This window comes from Panthera leo, chromosome C1, assembly GCF_018350215.1.
Source record: "Panthera leo isolate Ple1 chromosome C1, P.leo_Ple1_pat1.1, whole genome shotgun sequence".
In the NCBI taxonomy this organism is placed as follows: Eukaryota; Metazoa; Chordata; class Mammalia; order Carnivora; family Felidae; genus Panthera; species Panthera leo.
The window spans coordinates 146,632,931-146,649,954 of NC_056686.1; the positions used below are offsets into that span (position 1 = coordinate 146,632,931).

The 17,024-nt window shown below is 39.9% G+C and overlaps 1 protein-coding gene across 2 annotated transcripts in view; it reads right to left on the bottom strand.

Moving 5' to 3' along the window:
• ACVR1 (activin A receptor type 1) overlaps positions 1 to 17,024 on the bottom strand; it is a 145,361-nt gene that overhangs the window by 85,055 nt on the left and 43,282 nt on the right. The window contains exon 2 of one of the 2 annotated variants that reach the window (XM_042948848.1): positions 7,778 to 7,967. The gene's annotated coding sequence lies outside the window, so the exon portion shown is untranslated. Of the gene's footprint in view, positions 1 to 7,657; positions 7,968 to 17,024 lie in introns of both variants that reach the window. The other variant, XM_042948846.1, reaches the window with a different exon arrangement.

Here is a 17,024-nt window from a genome sequence, read left to right on the forward strand (position 1 = left end):
CTTCTTCTCCCACCATATGTCCTTGTCTTTCCATTGTTTACAAAATTAATTTAAAAAATTGTATCAGATATTTCAAATTACATAAAAACTGAAAAGTATTTAAAAAACCCGATTTTTGACCCCCCAGGTTTAATCATAAGCACCATCCTACCATCTAGTTTCAAAAATAAGTGATCTTATTTCCTCTGTTCTGCCCATTTTCTTCCTGTGGTATTTTAATGAGCATCCCAGATGTCACATCATTTCACCCGCAAATTCTCTCACAAATAAGGACTTCTTCTAAATACAACTATAAAATCAACATCTCACCTAACAAAATTAAAAGTATCCCTCTTCCAAATATCATCTAAAAGCTAATCAGTGTTTCAATTTGCCTGATTTTCAACTATAAACATCCCCTGCATTCCCCCCCCCCCACAAAAAAAATTACAGGGAAAATGGGAATAGCATACCAATAAGTTGTTTTCACTGCTTTCCATTATTATAACGAGAGGTTCAGTGTTAGGATTGTGGCAGTACTGAGAATACTCTGTGTATAATGTGGCAGAAAGCAAATGAGTTACTATGGTATATTCGAATTCTAGCATCTCCCGCTGTTTCGGAGAACCAGAAATCTGTGTGTGAAATAAAGGAAATATACATGTAATAGAGAAAAGGTTAAGTAAGAACCATATAAACTCAATTTGAATTGGAAGCATCAGTATGAACTTACAAAGTATTCTATATATAGTTATCCTTTGTCTACTAAAAGGCCTAGAAACAATGACCTAGGCAGTATGTATTCCTAGTGCCCAGACAGTGGAGTTAAAACACCACTTCTCACTAAAAGAAAAAGAACAAGTTGAATTGAACCATGGTTACCATCACCAAATCCAGCCAGTAGGAAATTAGAGATCAAATGGATGAGTTCTTCAACAGATAAACTATAAGGAAAGAAGGAAAGATAAGGGTTGCTGGGGGAACCTGAGGTTTGAGAGACTTAAAAGACATAAAAGGATGCTCAAGACTAGAGTACAGAGGCTAGGTATGCACACATGGGTAATAAAACCATAAAGAAAGGCAACAGAGCAATTATTACAGAAGTGAAGAAAGCAGTGACTTCTGGAGGGAGAGAGGGGCTATGTCTGGCCTGGGACACACCAGGGGCTCAAGGGAAACTGCTAATACTCTCTCTCTTGATCTGTGTGGTGGTCACAAAAAATATTCCCTTTATAATAATTCCCTAAACTACATATGCTTTATGTGGATAGCTGTGTTTGATCTTATAATAAAAAGATAAAAAGAAGACCAAAGCAGAATGTGTGCTGTTAAAAAACAAAAACAAAAACAGAAAAAAGGGCACATTCATGATAAAACACACACACAGACACACACGCATGCTTGCTCTCGCTCTCTCTCTCTCTCTCTCTCTCTCTCAGGAAGTAACAGCACTGTGTATCGTATATATACACAAAAATCTCCCCAGTTCTGTGACATAAATAAGGTTTTGTAAATAAACTTTTGAAATATCAACTATTTTTTATCTTCAACATGAAAACTGTTTTTGCAAGTTCCAAGTTTATTAACTGTTAATAGAGAAATAGGCATGAGTTAGCTAGTCATAATCAGAAATCAAGTATTAAATAAAATTAATACATCGTATGATAGGTTGGTCCTTCCTCTCTCCTCCTTCAATTATAGAAGTTTCATGGGCCAAGGATATAGGGAGATTGTAGAGTCCAGATCAATGTTTCCCAAGCACAGTGTAAAGCTATCATCAAGCAACAAAAATTAAAATCATAAAGATGTGAGCCCTCGTATATATACATATAACAATCCCAACAATGATATCAGCAGGTGTTCTTCTTACAGGGGAGAGAGTGGTGACTAGATATGATTATTTTAAAGTTCATGTATTTTTAATTTTTTTTTTTTTTAATTTTGAGAGAGAGAAAGAGTAAGCAGAACAGGGGCAGAGAGAGAGGGAGAGAGAGAATCGCAAGCAGGCTCCACACTCAGCACGGAGCCAGATGTGGGGCTTGATCTCACAACAGTGAGATCATGACCTGAGCCACAATTAAGAGTCAGATGCTTAACCAACTGAGCCACGCAGGCACCCCAAGTGCCCATATACTTTTTAAAACCTCACACATGAAAATAGACATGAATGAATATTCTGTGAAATGGCACTTTAAAATTCCACCAAATGGAACTTAAAGAAAATATGAAAATTCTGCAAAATGGAACTGCCCCCATCACAAGGAGTAACACCCATAAGCTCTGAGAGTTAAAAAGCTGTGATCCTGGTACATGCATGGGCAGATAGATCAGTAAAACTAAATGGATACCCCAAAAATGGACCAAGATGTACAGGAGAATATAGAATACAAAAGAAATCAAAGAAGAAAAATTGGGACTTTCAGTAAAATTGGAACAAGTAGCCAGTGTGACAGAGACCACTAATTTCTCACTAAAATTCCTTCTTGGCTGCTTCTTGGGCACATGCTGACCCACAGAGACTGCATTCCCCACTCTCCCTTGCAGCTTGATGCACTCCAAGACCACGTTCTCACCAATGGAAGTATAAGTGGTGTATGTGCAACTTCTGATCACTTGCCCTGGACTTTCTCCATTGTCCTTTGCATGGAGGGAGCCCAGATACAGGAGCAACCCATCTATGACCATGCAGATAAATACTGGACAGAAGGAACATAAGTCTCAATGACCAGTGGATAGGGGCTGGTCTGCTGACCTGGTTTGTTCACACCGGTACCTTTAGGTGAGGACAAAAATCAACTTCCATGTTCCTTGAACCATAGCATATCCCCTGGTTACAGCAACTCAGCCTTATCCTAATTAATAGAGAAAAATTAAGTTGGATTCATACCTAACATTCCAGATGGATCAAAGATTTAAACCTAAAAAACACCGAGCCACATGACATACAAGGCACCATGAGATAGATTTTTAGTTTAGAAATGGAAAAGGTCTTTTTCCTGTGATACAAATTCCTGAAGTCACAGAAAGTTTGATTATCTATGTAGCGCTACAAATGTTTTTGAACATCTTTTATTGACTGTCTCTTCCACTACAATGTAAGCTCCATGTAGCAAGAATTGGGATCTGTTTTCTTCACTATTACATATACACAGCTGCCCAGAACAAGTGCCTAATACATAAGAGGCATTCGATAAGTATTTGCTGAGTGAATAAATTGGTATATTTAAATATACACGATTTTAAATAATATGCACAGCACAATAATTATTTCTGTGCAAATGACAAAACATAAATATCACTTGTCACACTTAATTTTGTTAATGCATAGGAACACCTATGAACTGATAATAAAAAAAAATCAATAACCCAATAGGAAAATAGACAAAGGACACCAACGTACAAGGAACACAATTGGAAAGTGTTTAAAATTATGAAAAGATGCTCGATGTCAACAGAAATAAAAATGCAAACTAAAGCTACATTAAACTGTCATTTCTCACCTATCTATTTGGCAAAGAAAAACACCTTTGACAATCATACTGTGATCAGCAAGGGTATGCGGAAGCAGTGTTCTCATCCACTGCTGTTGAAATCAAAAACTCCACAAGCTCAATGAGCAGAGCAACTTGGCAATAAATTTATACAAAATTTAAAACGTGTGTACCCTTTTACATAGCAGTTCTACTGCAAGAAATGGATCCTACAGATATGTTCGTGACCCTGTTTGAAATATTATATGTCCAAGGTTATTCCCTACAGCCGTGTTCACAATAAAAAACTAGAAGGGATCTAGATGGCCATCAACATAGCAGTGGTTAAATAAATTACAGCACTGGTCCACAGTGGAATACTAGGCATCCATTAAAAAAGAATGCAGTATTGGGGTACCTGGGTGGCTCAGTCGGTTGGGCGTCTGACTTCTGCTCAGGTCATGATCTCGCACTTTGTGAGTTTGAGCCCCGTGTCAGGCTCTGTGCTGTCAGTGGGGAGCTCACCTCGGATCCTCTGTCCCCCTCTCTTCCTGCCTCTCCCCCACTCACTCATGCTCGCTCTCGCTCAAAAATGAACATTTAAAAAATTAAAAAGAAAAGAATGCAGTATTAATATGGAAGATCTTCCAAGAAATTTTATCTCAGTGAAAAAAGGTACAAAATAGTATATATTGTTAACATCTGGGTTAAAAAAAACCACACACACACACAAAAGAAATTGCAATAATCTGTAGGTTATGTGCTGTATATTATATATGCCCTGAAATCTCTGAAAGAAAACACAAAAAATTGGTAGGAATTTTTGGTAGGAATTGCCTCTAGGAAGAATAACTGGGCACTTGGGAGATGGGGAGGAGTGAGGCTTATTTTTTCTCACTTTTGTACCTTTTTAATCTTATAAACATTGATTGTATCACCTTCTGAATATAAATATTTTACCAAGTAAAAACATTACAAATATTTATCTCTAACCCCTAGAAATCTGACCACTTCTCTGGCGATTCTTACTGTCAAACACACTTGGAAAACCAGTGAGCTGAACAGTCTTAACCCTGTTTCATAATTAAGAATCACAGGGTTAGCAATTAACAAACACCATCATCTCCTACTCGTTCAAACAAATACATATGCAAAATAAAGTCAGTCTCTTAGTTCCGTCCCTGTTATTCATTACTTCCTCTTAAAACTAATTCAACCTCATGCCCACCTTAAATGGGCATGAAAATATTTCAAAATGCTCCAAGAATGGTAGCCAGAATCAACAATTCCACTAATATATTAACACAGCCTGGTGCCTAAGAAGTTCCTTGCAGTCACACAGAAGATGAAACATTGCCATAACTGTCACCTGGGCAACAATCCAAAGCTGTGCATCATCTGCCTTGGAAAATAAAAACTCACATCGTTAAGACTAAAAGTCCAATGTCAACAGCCGTGGCTTTTGTTTTCTGCCTAATGCGAAAGGTCTCCCCCCCGCATCCCCCCTTTAAATTATAGGCTAACCCCTCACTTGAGGACCGGTTATTACGTTACAGCCTTCTAAGGAACACTAAGCAGTCATTATTTAGACTGACATTCTGCTTAAAAGGAAAAATTCTTCTTGAAAGGGAAAATGTCCACAACTTATCAAGTGGAAGGAAAAAGCAACTTGTAAAACAAAATGTATAGTCATGTTCATCAAGCTTTCAACATAATGAATATGCATACTGTTTGTAATACGATAAGATCTGTGTATGAGTAAGTATGTGTTTCAAATTATCAGCTATGGGCAAAAGAGCAAAGACAGAGAGGAAATTTTACCTGTACCTATGTCTGTATTTTATACTGTTTTGTAATACTTGCAATTAAATAATCAAAAATAAACTATTTATATAAAGAATAAAGTTTTTAAAAATAGTAAATTAGACTTTCCTTTAAAAACAAAACAAAACAAAACAAAACAAAAATGTCGGACAGGTACTGGAGACTTTCCAAAAGTGTTGAACCAAGGAGGCTGCATAGACTGACCTCTACAAGCCTGAATCCTGAGTTACGTGTTTCTGTGTCTATATGCAAGTTTCCAACTATATCTGAGCAACCTGAACACTCAGCTCAAGAGACACACCCACCAATATTTAGCACTTCAGGCCTCCCCTCACAGAAACATCTTATAGACTCTATTCTAAAGTAGGTATTTGTGGGGTGCACAGCTGGCTTTGTCAGTAGAGCATGCAACTTTTTTTTTTTTAACATTTATTCATTTTTGAGGGACAGAGAAAGACAGAGTATGAGCAGGGAAGGGGCAGAGAGAGAGGGAGACCCAGAATCTGAAGCAGGGTCCAGGCTCTGAGCTGTCAGCACAGAGCCTGACGTGGGGCTCGAACTCAAGAACTGCGAGATCATGACCTGAGCTGAAGTTGGACGCTCAACCGACTGAGCCACCCAGGTACCCAGGCACCCCTCTTTCTCTTTTTTTTTAATGTTTATTTATTTTGAAAGAGAGAGAGAGAGAGAGCATGAGCAGGGGAGGGGCAGAGAGAGAGGAAGAGAGAGAATCCCAAGCAGGGCGTAACCTCACAAACTGCAACATCACGAACTAAACTGAAATCAAGAATCGGGTGCTTAACAAACTGAGCCACTGAGGCACCCCAAGCATGCGACTCTGGATCACAGGGTTGCGAGTTCAAGTTCCACACTGGATGTAGAGGTTACTCAAAATAAAATCTTTAAAATAAAATAAAATAAAAATATTTGTATTACCCCTATAGCTTAACACAATGATAGCAAGACTGCTTTATATAGATTTCAAAATACTCCATAGGAAGCATATTATGAAAATGTAGTTCTGGAAAAGGTAAAAGTATGGAGACAATAAAAAGATCAGTAGTTTCCAGAGGGTGACTGGGGGAGAGACTAATTTTTTTTTAAAATTTTTTTTTTAACGTTTATTTATTTTTGAGACAGAGAGAGGCAAAGCATGAACAGGGGAGGGTCAGAGAGAGGGAGACACAGAATCTAAAACAGGCTCCAGGCTCTGAGCTGTCAGCACAGAGCCCGACGCGGGGCTCAAACTCATGGACCGCGAGATCATGACCTGGGCCGAAGTCGGCCGCTTAACCAACTGAGCCACCCAGGCAGCCCGAGAAGAATTATTAATAGATGGAGCACAGAGGATTTTCAGGGCAGTGAAATTTTTCTGTTTGATACTGGAAATGGTGGATAGGGTCATTATACATTTGTCCCCAACCTATAGAACAAACAACACCAAGAGTGAACCCTAATGTAAAACCATGGGCATTGGGTGATAATGATGTGTCAACACAGGCTCAACAACTGTAATTAATGTACCACTACACTGATACAGTAGTCCCTCCTTATCCATGAGGGATACGTTCCAAGACCTCCAATGGATGCCTGAAATCATGGATAGTACCAAAACCTATATATGCCATGTTTTTTTCTTACACATACATACCTAAGATAACATTTAATGTGTAAGTTAGGCACAGGAGAAGATCAACAACAACTAATAGTGAAATAAAACAATGACAACATACAGGACTATAATAAAAGTTATGTAAACGTTCTCTCTCTCTCTCTCTCTCTCTCTCTCAAAATATTTTCTATGCACAATACCTCACCCTTCGTGTGGTGATGTGACATAAAATGCCTACATGATAGGATGAAGTGAGGCGAATGACGTAGGCATTGTGACCTAGCATTAGACTACTATTGACCTGCTGACCATGTATCAGAAGGAGGATCATCTGCTTCATCTGCTGACCATGGCTGACTGTGGGCAACAAACCATGGAAAGCAAAGGGGCAAAAAAAGGGGGTCCTGCTGCAGTGGGAGAGGTTGTATATGGGGCCAGGGGGAACAGGAGAATTTCTGTACTTTCTGCTCAATCTTGCTGTCATTCTAAAACTGCCATGAAACATAGTCCGTCTGAAAGAGAAAAAAAAGAAAAGTGGCCCCGTAAGGGGGAAAGAACGGGAGAAGTATTTCATATGTAGGGAAATATTGATAATATTGGAATAAACTGACCAAAGTTAAAGAATAACCGAGCAGCTCCACCACAGAGACAGAGAGAGAGAAGCCCACCTTCAAGGCAACGCAAGAATTAAGCACTATGAGGCTAGAGTCCTAACCTTTTTATACTGGATTCATATAAACCAACGAAATAATCACTGTGGCTAAGAATTTACCGTGTAGATTTGATCTCTGCCAAAGAGCATTAAACGAGGTGATCTGTTGAAATGGCTCTAGAGCTGGCTCTCTCTGGCAACGCTGCTCCGGAGAGCTCCTGGGTAAGCTGACTCAGCTACCTTAGGGCTGGTGCCCCGTCATGTCGCGCCACGGTCCCTCGGGCAGGGCGCTCTGGTTCAGAGCTCCGCTCTCTCGTCCCCCATTCACCGGAGACCAGCGGAGTGGGAGAGGTGCTCCTGGAGTCTCCTGGAGGAAAAAGCTTCCCAGTAGTTCTGCTCCGGCAATGTGACACTCACAAGCGGCTCCGGGCTGCAGTTGGGGAAAAAGAAAAGAACACCAGCTAAGAGAAGAAAATTCTGCAGTTGTGAGTGTGCTGGCTCAAAGTGCACACCTGACAAGCCTTTCAGTTGGGAGCCCAAAACTAAGGCCAATTTACAACTGAGGCAAATATGGAAGGAGCTGAAAAACAATGACACGCAGGATGTTGGTAAACTTCAAAATCAAGTTCTTTCAAAGCCCATATACCATGGACTCCAGCCCATTACAAAAACAGCAAAAAAAAAAAAAAAAAAGCTTTGTACATATTAATTATTATATGTACTTGGTTAAAAACAAAACCACTCAAACGGTACACAGGTATAGAATGAAAGTCTCTCTCCAGACCCCCAGCTGCTCCTAGATAGCCCATTGCACCAGAGTAACCAGTTTCTTGTGTATCCCACCCAGAAGCAATCTGGTTTAGGTCCACTTCCAACCCATTCTCAGTCATAGACAGAACTAGTTCAAAGGCTCATAAAACAATAGTGGGGAAAGAACAACAAGCGGAAGGGAAGGGGTCTAGATAACTAACAAAAAAACACAAAGCCACCCAAGTTCCCCTTTCCTTTGGGAAGACTTTAAAAACATCAACATTTGCCAAAGGAAGAGGAAATTTTTATTAGAACCAAATTTTTCCATCCAAATAAGTCACACAAAACACTGAAGAACTTACTCCTTTCAAAAAAACAGCACCTTTTTTTTGTTTTTAACCTCAGGGAACATTTTGCCAAGAAAACGTTCATGTAAATAAATCTAAGCAGAAAACAAACCCAAAATACAGCATTCCTAAATAATTATTGGGAAGGAAAACCACATGAACCTTGAAATTCAAGGGGAATGCTTTACAACTAATACCAACTCTTTCCTTGCTTCAGTTTAAATGAAGGCTCACAACCAATTTGAAAAGACAGCCTAGCTATGTAAAAGGCACACAAAAAATAAGACAACAATATCTCCCCCATAGGAAAGTCAACCAGAAATTTTGCATTTTCAGCAATCATTTAGTGAAGTCAGAGGGTAAAAACCCATTTCTAGAGTGGACATCTGTAAAAACAGACTCATTCGTGAAGCAGCATCCACAACCTTCGGTTTCAGAACCAATTGCTAAAATCCCGGTGTTTTCCAAGCCGCTGGAGCCAGGGAAATTTGGTGGTCAGGGTCTCACATTGACGTTGCCTTCCCCTTGGGCAAAAAACTGTGTTTTAGAAGGGGGCCGCTGTTAAGCTACCCCGCCTGGCACTAACCATGTCTTTAAGTCATAGGTACTGTTTGGGAAGGGGCTTTAGACAATAGGAAAATAAGGAAACACGGGTGCATATTTTCCTGATTCTTTCAAAACAAGAATCATCCGAATAACGGTCAGAGATCGACTGTTTAATTACAAAGGTGCTTCTATTTCCCTTCCAACTCCCCAGTCTTACCTATTACCTTCACCGTAAGGAATTCCTTCAAGAGCAGGCTCAGCTTCTCCTGTCTCTGTTCAGCCTTCTCTAAGGATTCTTCTTTTGTCCAGATCTTTCCATTCCGATTCCTCCAGTATTTTTACTCTATATGACTCAACCTGGCACTTGATCCCCTGCCTTGAACAAGGTTTGTCTCACAGCCAATTTAAAACTAGAAGAGATTCACATATTATCCTTCTGCTATATCATTCCTTCCCAATACCTAACACATAGTTGGTGCTCAGGAGTTATCGGATAAAACTCTTCAAATTAAACGTAATTGAAGATTTGCTTTAGAATTCATCAGGCTCTCAACCATGGATTGAAGTCAAAACGGTGGTGTACCACAAGGAAGAACAGGTTGGTGAAAAGGGAGCTAAGTGGAGAGCAAATGCCAGAAACTTAGGTCTTCAAACGTTCTACTCAGGACCCATCTCCCCACAAATATACTTCATGCCAATAAGCAAGCTTGGCAGAGCCTGAAAGGTAGTGGAAAGCAGTTATGCACAAAACCCCAAGAGTGATTAAAAAAATAAAAACAAACCAAAAGAAAGAGAGAGAAGAGAGGGGGAGAGGGGGAAGTGCTATAAAAATATCTATGTAGCAAACTTCAGCATCTTGTCCCAAAACTTCCATTGAGCTGAGTTTTTTCCTAAAATCTTAGCCAACTCATTTGTTTGGCTATTGAGGTTTAATTATTGGTGGCTAATCGTGCCATATGAAAATCTGACCCTTTATAGAAGCTAGAGGCACATTCCTGTGAAGTGGTGAAGGGTGAGAGTGAGGAAAGGGGAGAAAGAGAAATAAAAAAAAAAAGTTCTTACTCCAAATGTGGGTTTAACATAGCAGTATATTTTTCTTTAATCCAATTTAAGAGAACATGCATAGTTTCTTAAAAGTTATTGTAATATGATGGGACCCGAGTAACAGGCAAGCATAAAAGATACTTAAAATCAAACAAGTTCTTGGCAGTCAACATAGCAGCTAAGCAACAGAAAGAAAAAAAAAATTCAGGACAAGTTTCCTCAACTATTTAATTATAACTGTATCCTTGGCCTTCAGAAATTGCAGCTTCCAAATACTGAAAAGTCTTGCCCTTTCAAGACATCATCCCTAGTATGGTGATGGATGTTAAGGAAACTCATTGTAGTGATCACTTTGCAATATACATAAATTTCGAATCATTGTGTTATCTACCTGAAACTAAGATACTGTTTTATGCCAATTATACTTCAATTAAAAAAGGTGCGCCTGGGTGGCTCAGGCTGTTAAGCGTCCGACTTCGGCTCAGGTCATGATCTCGCGGTCCGTGAGTTTGAGCCCCGCATCGGGCTCTGGGCTGACAGCTCAGAGACTGGAGCCTGTTTCAGATTCTGTGTCTCCCTCTCTCTCTGACCCTCCCCCGTTCATGCTCTGTCTCTCCCTGTCTCAAAAATAAATAAAAATTTAAAAAAATTAAAAAAAAAAAAAAGAAGACATCAACCCATACCTTCCCTGTTTATCTACCCAGCCCCATAACCCAAATAAACCATGGTGGATCTTGCTGTAAAACTATCGTTAACTGAAATTACTTTAAGAAGCACCATATGGTTGTAAGAACATGGACTTAGGGAAGAGCCAAACCCAGTTTTCCAACCTACTTAATGTGATCTTCCCCAAATCATTTAACTTCTATGGGTTTCAGGTTCCTTTCCCATGACACAGGGTAAATACCTTCCACCTTTGAAAGTTTAGTGAGCCCTTAGTTCTAGAACCATGCTAACTGCACACTTGCATTATCTGATTTAACCCTAACAGCACAAAAACTGAGGAAGGTGTTATTATTCCCCCTTGAAAGATAAGAAAACAATGTTAGAGAGGTTAAGTAAAACTGCCCAAGATCATAATTTTTAATAAGTGGCAAAACCAAGAATCAAGTTTTTCAGACTCCAAAATCTATGTTAATTGCCATTAAGTAAAATTGCATCGTGACTGTTTATAAGAACGGAGCTGAATGCTCATAGTAAATATTCTCAGTTCCCTTTCCTGTTTTCTACTCCTTAGAATAATAGAAAGTGCTAAAGCACTGTGGTAGGAACAGCAGAAAGCACACCAATCCCAAACAATAACACAAGTCATCTACAAAATCACACTACAAATGTCCTCTTGTCTCACTACAACCAATGTCGAGTATCCTTGAAGAATAATCTATTCCAGACACTTCAATACATGAGAAAGACAGGTATGATTGCTTAGTAATGCTGGAGAAAGGCAATGGAGATATCAGCCAGTTCCCAAGATTACCACTTTCCCAGTGGAACAAATCTAGGTCACATGCCCTAGACAACTGATAAACTCAGGGGACACCATGGAGCAGGGGAAAAAAAAAAAAAACAAGGAAAGCCATACAAAGCTGAGAAAAGATAAAAGCTGACTGAACCAGGAAGCAGAGAGGAGCATGGAGATATAGCAGATCCCCTTCTCCAGGCGTATCCAAATTCTCAACAGATACTAATCTTTGGGACTTAGGGATGAGAAATGGGAATTTCCAGGAATTTCTCCAGAATTCCCCAAATTATAGCTTTTCTTAAAATACTTCCAAATACTCTTTACTCATTATTATGGATATATATATTTTTGTTTTTTAAATGTTACATATGTAAGAAGTAGTGTTATTTACAAAGGATTGTAGCCTATAACAAATATTCAAATGCTAGGAAATGCCAGTGAACATTATTGGGTAGTATTCCAATAGCTGGCCAAATCCAGCCTGCAGTCTGTTTTGGTAAACAAACGTTTCATTGGAACACAGCCCCACTTGTTCATTTTACGTATAGTCTACGGCTGCTTTCACACTAAAACAGCAGAGCTGATAGTTCTGACAGAGTCCATATGCCTTGCAGGGCCTAAAATATTTACTATCTGGCCCTTTGGAGAAAAAGTTTGTTGACCTCTGAAATAACCTGCATTTGGATCGATGAGGAAGGTTAACCGCACTACACCGAATCCCATGTTGCAGTTGCCATTTCCAAGACTTACTCTGCTTCAGAAACATATTTCTTGGAATACCACTCACAGAATTTGTATACAATATGCTATGTATATAAACTTATTTTATTTGCAAGGATGACTCACTGGTAGCAGCAGACAGGGCCACAAACACATATTTATAACACAGCAACAGCTACAAGCAATCACGACCAGTTCTTTCCTCTGTGCTCCTACCCTGTCCTGGCTCTGGGCAATGTCAGTCTTATCCTTCGCTCCACAGGTTCACGTTCAACTCAACATCAGTGGGTTCCTTCAGTCTACCACGGTCTCTATTGCTAATTGTTTAATTCTCACAGGAGAATTGCAACACACTTTTTCCCGTTCACCTGATTGCTCCGGGGATCTGAAAAGACATAAATTTCCCAAGAAATCCCTGGAAGGAATTCTGCCATGGAAATAAACTATTCTCTTCAGGTGTAGCGAGACTGAGTCTAGATCACACTCACTGGACTTTTAAGGGATAGAAGAAAAAGCATTGAGGAGAGGAGGGAGGATGAGGAAAAACAAAGTCTCCGGGATGTTTTAGGGAAAAGATTAAGGTCTGTCTCAGAGCCTAGAGAGAAGGGACACCTAAGTGGAGGTTCAGATGAAGACGACATTTCCTAAGGTGATGGCCCCAGTGACAGATTTAAGGCCCAAATATCCGAACTTAAGTTCTAATTTGGCTGCCATGACAGGCATTCGCTGTGAGTTATGACAGGAGTAAGTGTAATTAAACACCACTATTTCTGAAAATAACCTGCTCATAGTTTATAATCTCAAACGCCCTCTTCTGAAGTGGCTGGGTGATCCACCAAAATCCCCTTTATCCATCAGTCCGGCCAAAGATTCATTTATTTGTGCCAGAAATACAAAGCATGAGGACCAAGGATAAAACTCAAGGGAACAAATGCAGTGGGATACAGCAGCACCAAAAGGGTTCTAGGCTTGAACCAAAGAGTCCTGGGTTGAGTCCCAGCCCTGCCAGTCACTAGACATGTGATCTTGGGCCAAATGGCCAACTGTCTGAGCCTCAGTCTCTCGCAGGCAAAATGGACATCATGACTTCCTTGCGAAGCCCACAGCACGTGGTGGGTGTTAATAAATGGCAGCTGTTATTATAAACAAAGTATTTAAGGAGCAGGAATAAGAGGAGGAGACCGTGATAAAGACTGAGAATCAAAAGGTTGACTTATTACACTGAATCATTTGAAAATGCTGACATTTGACCATTTTGACTCACAAAAATAGCAGTTTTTAAATAAATACTATAAAGGGCTCTGCGGGGAAGCCTAAAAGGAGACAGCATGAAAGACTAATACCCCATCCTCATTCCCCCACTGGGGGAAGCTTAGAAGGAATCCAGACACCAGATGGGAAGGCTGCAGACTAAAATAGAATACCCCTTAGTCAACTCCTCACTAGAGAGGAGGTGTGACTTTAGGGAGGAGAAGATTCAACAAAGGACAGACAAACACATACACCTCACTCCTAGGTAGCCCACGTACCTCGCTCCTTCTCTCCTTCCTTCTCCACTGCTGCCCTGTCCTTTCCCTTCATTATTTCTTTCCCTAGGCAAGGCCCAATGGTGTCCTGTTAACCAGCTGGGGAAGGACAGAGCACTTCTGCTCAGCTGACGTTCCTGAATGCACAGCAAGCTTTTCGGTAGGCTTCATAGTGCAGTTGGCAGCTCGATAAAGATATCCAATGGATCCGCTGCATTTTCCCTGTTATTTTTCTATCTTCCATTCATACCGTAGGTGTTAATTTTTTCAAGTCCTCCTAGACCTCACCCAGCTGATGGGTCTGTGGTTGATCCATGGGCGTCATGACAGTTCCTGGATGAGATCTGAATTTCAAGCCCCCTCACCAGCCCAAACCCAAGTAGCTCTATTCCAGCTATCTCTAAATCTCAAAAAAGGTGCTAAGTGAGGACTCAAAATACCTTGTGTACAGAGGGATGAATAACAGGTTAGAGGTAAAAAAAAAAAAGGAGGAACATGTCATTTCTTCCATCCTCCCAACCCATACACTTGAAAAACAGAATTAGACTTCCCTGGTAATTAGCTTGCCTTTCTCAGTCTGTTGGGTCACCTTTAACAAATGTAAATCCAATTCCCGCAGCATTTCAGCAATCCCCATTGCTGTGTTTTATCTGCTGTCTGGAAGTAATGTGGCAATCCTTGATGATCACCCTCACACATTAAACTATGGAGGCTTTCATCAGATGATGATCTCAAAGCACTTTTACAAGAGTTCGCAGGGATGCCTCCCACGTGGGCCAGAACCAGATTTTCTGGTTTTCTAATGGGGCGTCTGGCATTCTGTTTCTCCTAAGCTGTACTCTGGTGTAAACACTCCAGAGTATATATGCCCTCACTAGATAGACATTAGCAAAGCTTCAACAGGGAAGCTTCTTGGAAGTGAGGACTCTGTGTATACAATATCCTGCTGTATCTCCAAAACCTGGTCTATGATCACCAGACATTTAAGTATTTGTGGAATAAATGGAGCTTAAAATTACAGAAAAATCCAAAGTATTATCAACTGCAAGCTCTTAAACTTGTTAAAAGAAGCTTTTCTATCACTAAGTGGCTAAGTTTCTACCCTACATTTAAACTCAGAACAGTGCAAAACATACTAAATACTCTTATTTGTGGGGAACAGGTTAACACAAAAAGCACAAAGAAACATATAAAAAATTGTGGGAAAAAAACTATTTCATAAAAGCAGGCTTCACTTTAGAATAGCAGTAAGTTTTCTTAGTACACTTATTAACTAAACAACTCCAAATTAAGGTGAAGTTTTTCAAAATTGTTATCTACAGAAATGTCCAGAAACACTGAAGGGCCACTGTAAAACAGGAATACCAAAATAAATGAAGAGAGAACTAAAGCTTTTAAAAACCATTCTTCCAATGCCCTCCTGAAAATATTTATGTCAATTACCAACCTAAATAAAATTTTTACCAGATTGTTCTCCCTAATTGAGATTCACCGAGAATAAATTGGGAAAAAAAAAAAAAAAAAGGGCAATCGACATTCTTTTTCTAATTGTTTGGCTTAATGTATTTCCTCACAGGCATATAAGCATTTTCAAGGGGACGCAAGAAAACTACCTGTCCCCCTGTGCAGAGAGAACAAGGCAACAAAAAACAAAAACAAACAAGCAAAAATAAAAAACAAAAACAAAAAACAGTAAGGTTAAAATAATTAAAAGTGAACAGTATTCTATGTGGCTTTGTCTTCTTGTACTGTTTCTGTGCATGTGTGTATACTACATACCCATAATTATGTCAGACAAGCTATGCATTTTATAAGTAGTTGCCAGCCCCATAATAAGTTATCTGAAAAACTAACCTGCAACTTCTTAAAGAGAAAAATAGCCTCTTATTTATCTTTAAGCTTTATAACAATTGGGGCAGCATCCCTTCCATACGACTCAGCAAATATTTGCTGACTGATGAACAGTGAGATTAATTAAAGTAAGATTCAAGTCAAGAATCCAGGTGACTCTGGGTCTACCAGAGATTACATAGCCTTCCACTCTGCTCCATCATCTTGATGGGATTATTGTAGGTTGTCTTCAAGGTATGGAGGAAAAACACTGAGCCAAGGAGCTTGACAGGTCCCTGCACCACACATGTGTGACAATGGGAAATCACTTACCGTCTCTGACAACCATTTTCCCTGATTATAAATTGAGAATGGGGTCCAAGCTGCTAAGTTTCCCTCCAGTTCCAAATTTCTGTTTAGATAGTTCTTTTACAATCACTAGCAGGATTCCTCAAGAGTTATGCTAACAAGAAAGGCTACGTCTTTTCATTAAAGATGGTTTTCCAATCTACTCCTGTACTGAGATGGCACACAACCCACTCATTAGAAAAAAAAAAAAAAAAGGAAAAATAACATTTTTCATTTAATTTAGCAGTTTCGTTCTTAACTCATACAGGTTTGCTTTTAATTTGCTTACCAATAATTTGTTTGCCAACTGAAGGATAATTAAGAAAATACACAAAAAGAAGTGGCACACTGGGGTGTCTATCAAGAACAGTAGGGGCATGAGAATATGCCCAGTTCCCAAGACAAGGAATCTAGATGAATAAAACTAAAGTCAGCACATCCACATTACCCACCACCCCAAATGTGCCAGTTTTCCTTTATGTTTTATCTCACACAGTGGAATCACACCAATGAACCTCGACGGCAAGGTTGGAAACTAGGGGTTCACCTTACAAACCCCACCAGTGCCTTTGTCCCAGCTCTTGTTGTCTCCCACCAGCAAGACTTCCAACTGCCTCCTCGGTGATCTCTTCTGGGGACCTGCCAACAGTGCAGTCACTAACCATTGAGCAGCCTCTCCTCTGCTTAACCATCAGCGGCTCTCCTCATCATGAACAGAGTCCCGATTTCCACAACCTGGCCCGAGATCTCTCCACCTCTCCACCCTCATCAGTCACCACCCTTCAGGTACTCTGACCCTGACTGTACCATACAGCACTATGAAGATGCCATACTTCTGTTCGCCTTCATGCCTTTACCCTTCCCCCCATGCCCAAATGTCTTTTTCCACCTGTCAAATCCCTACGCTTCAGGAT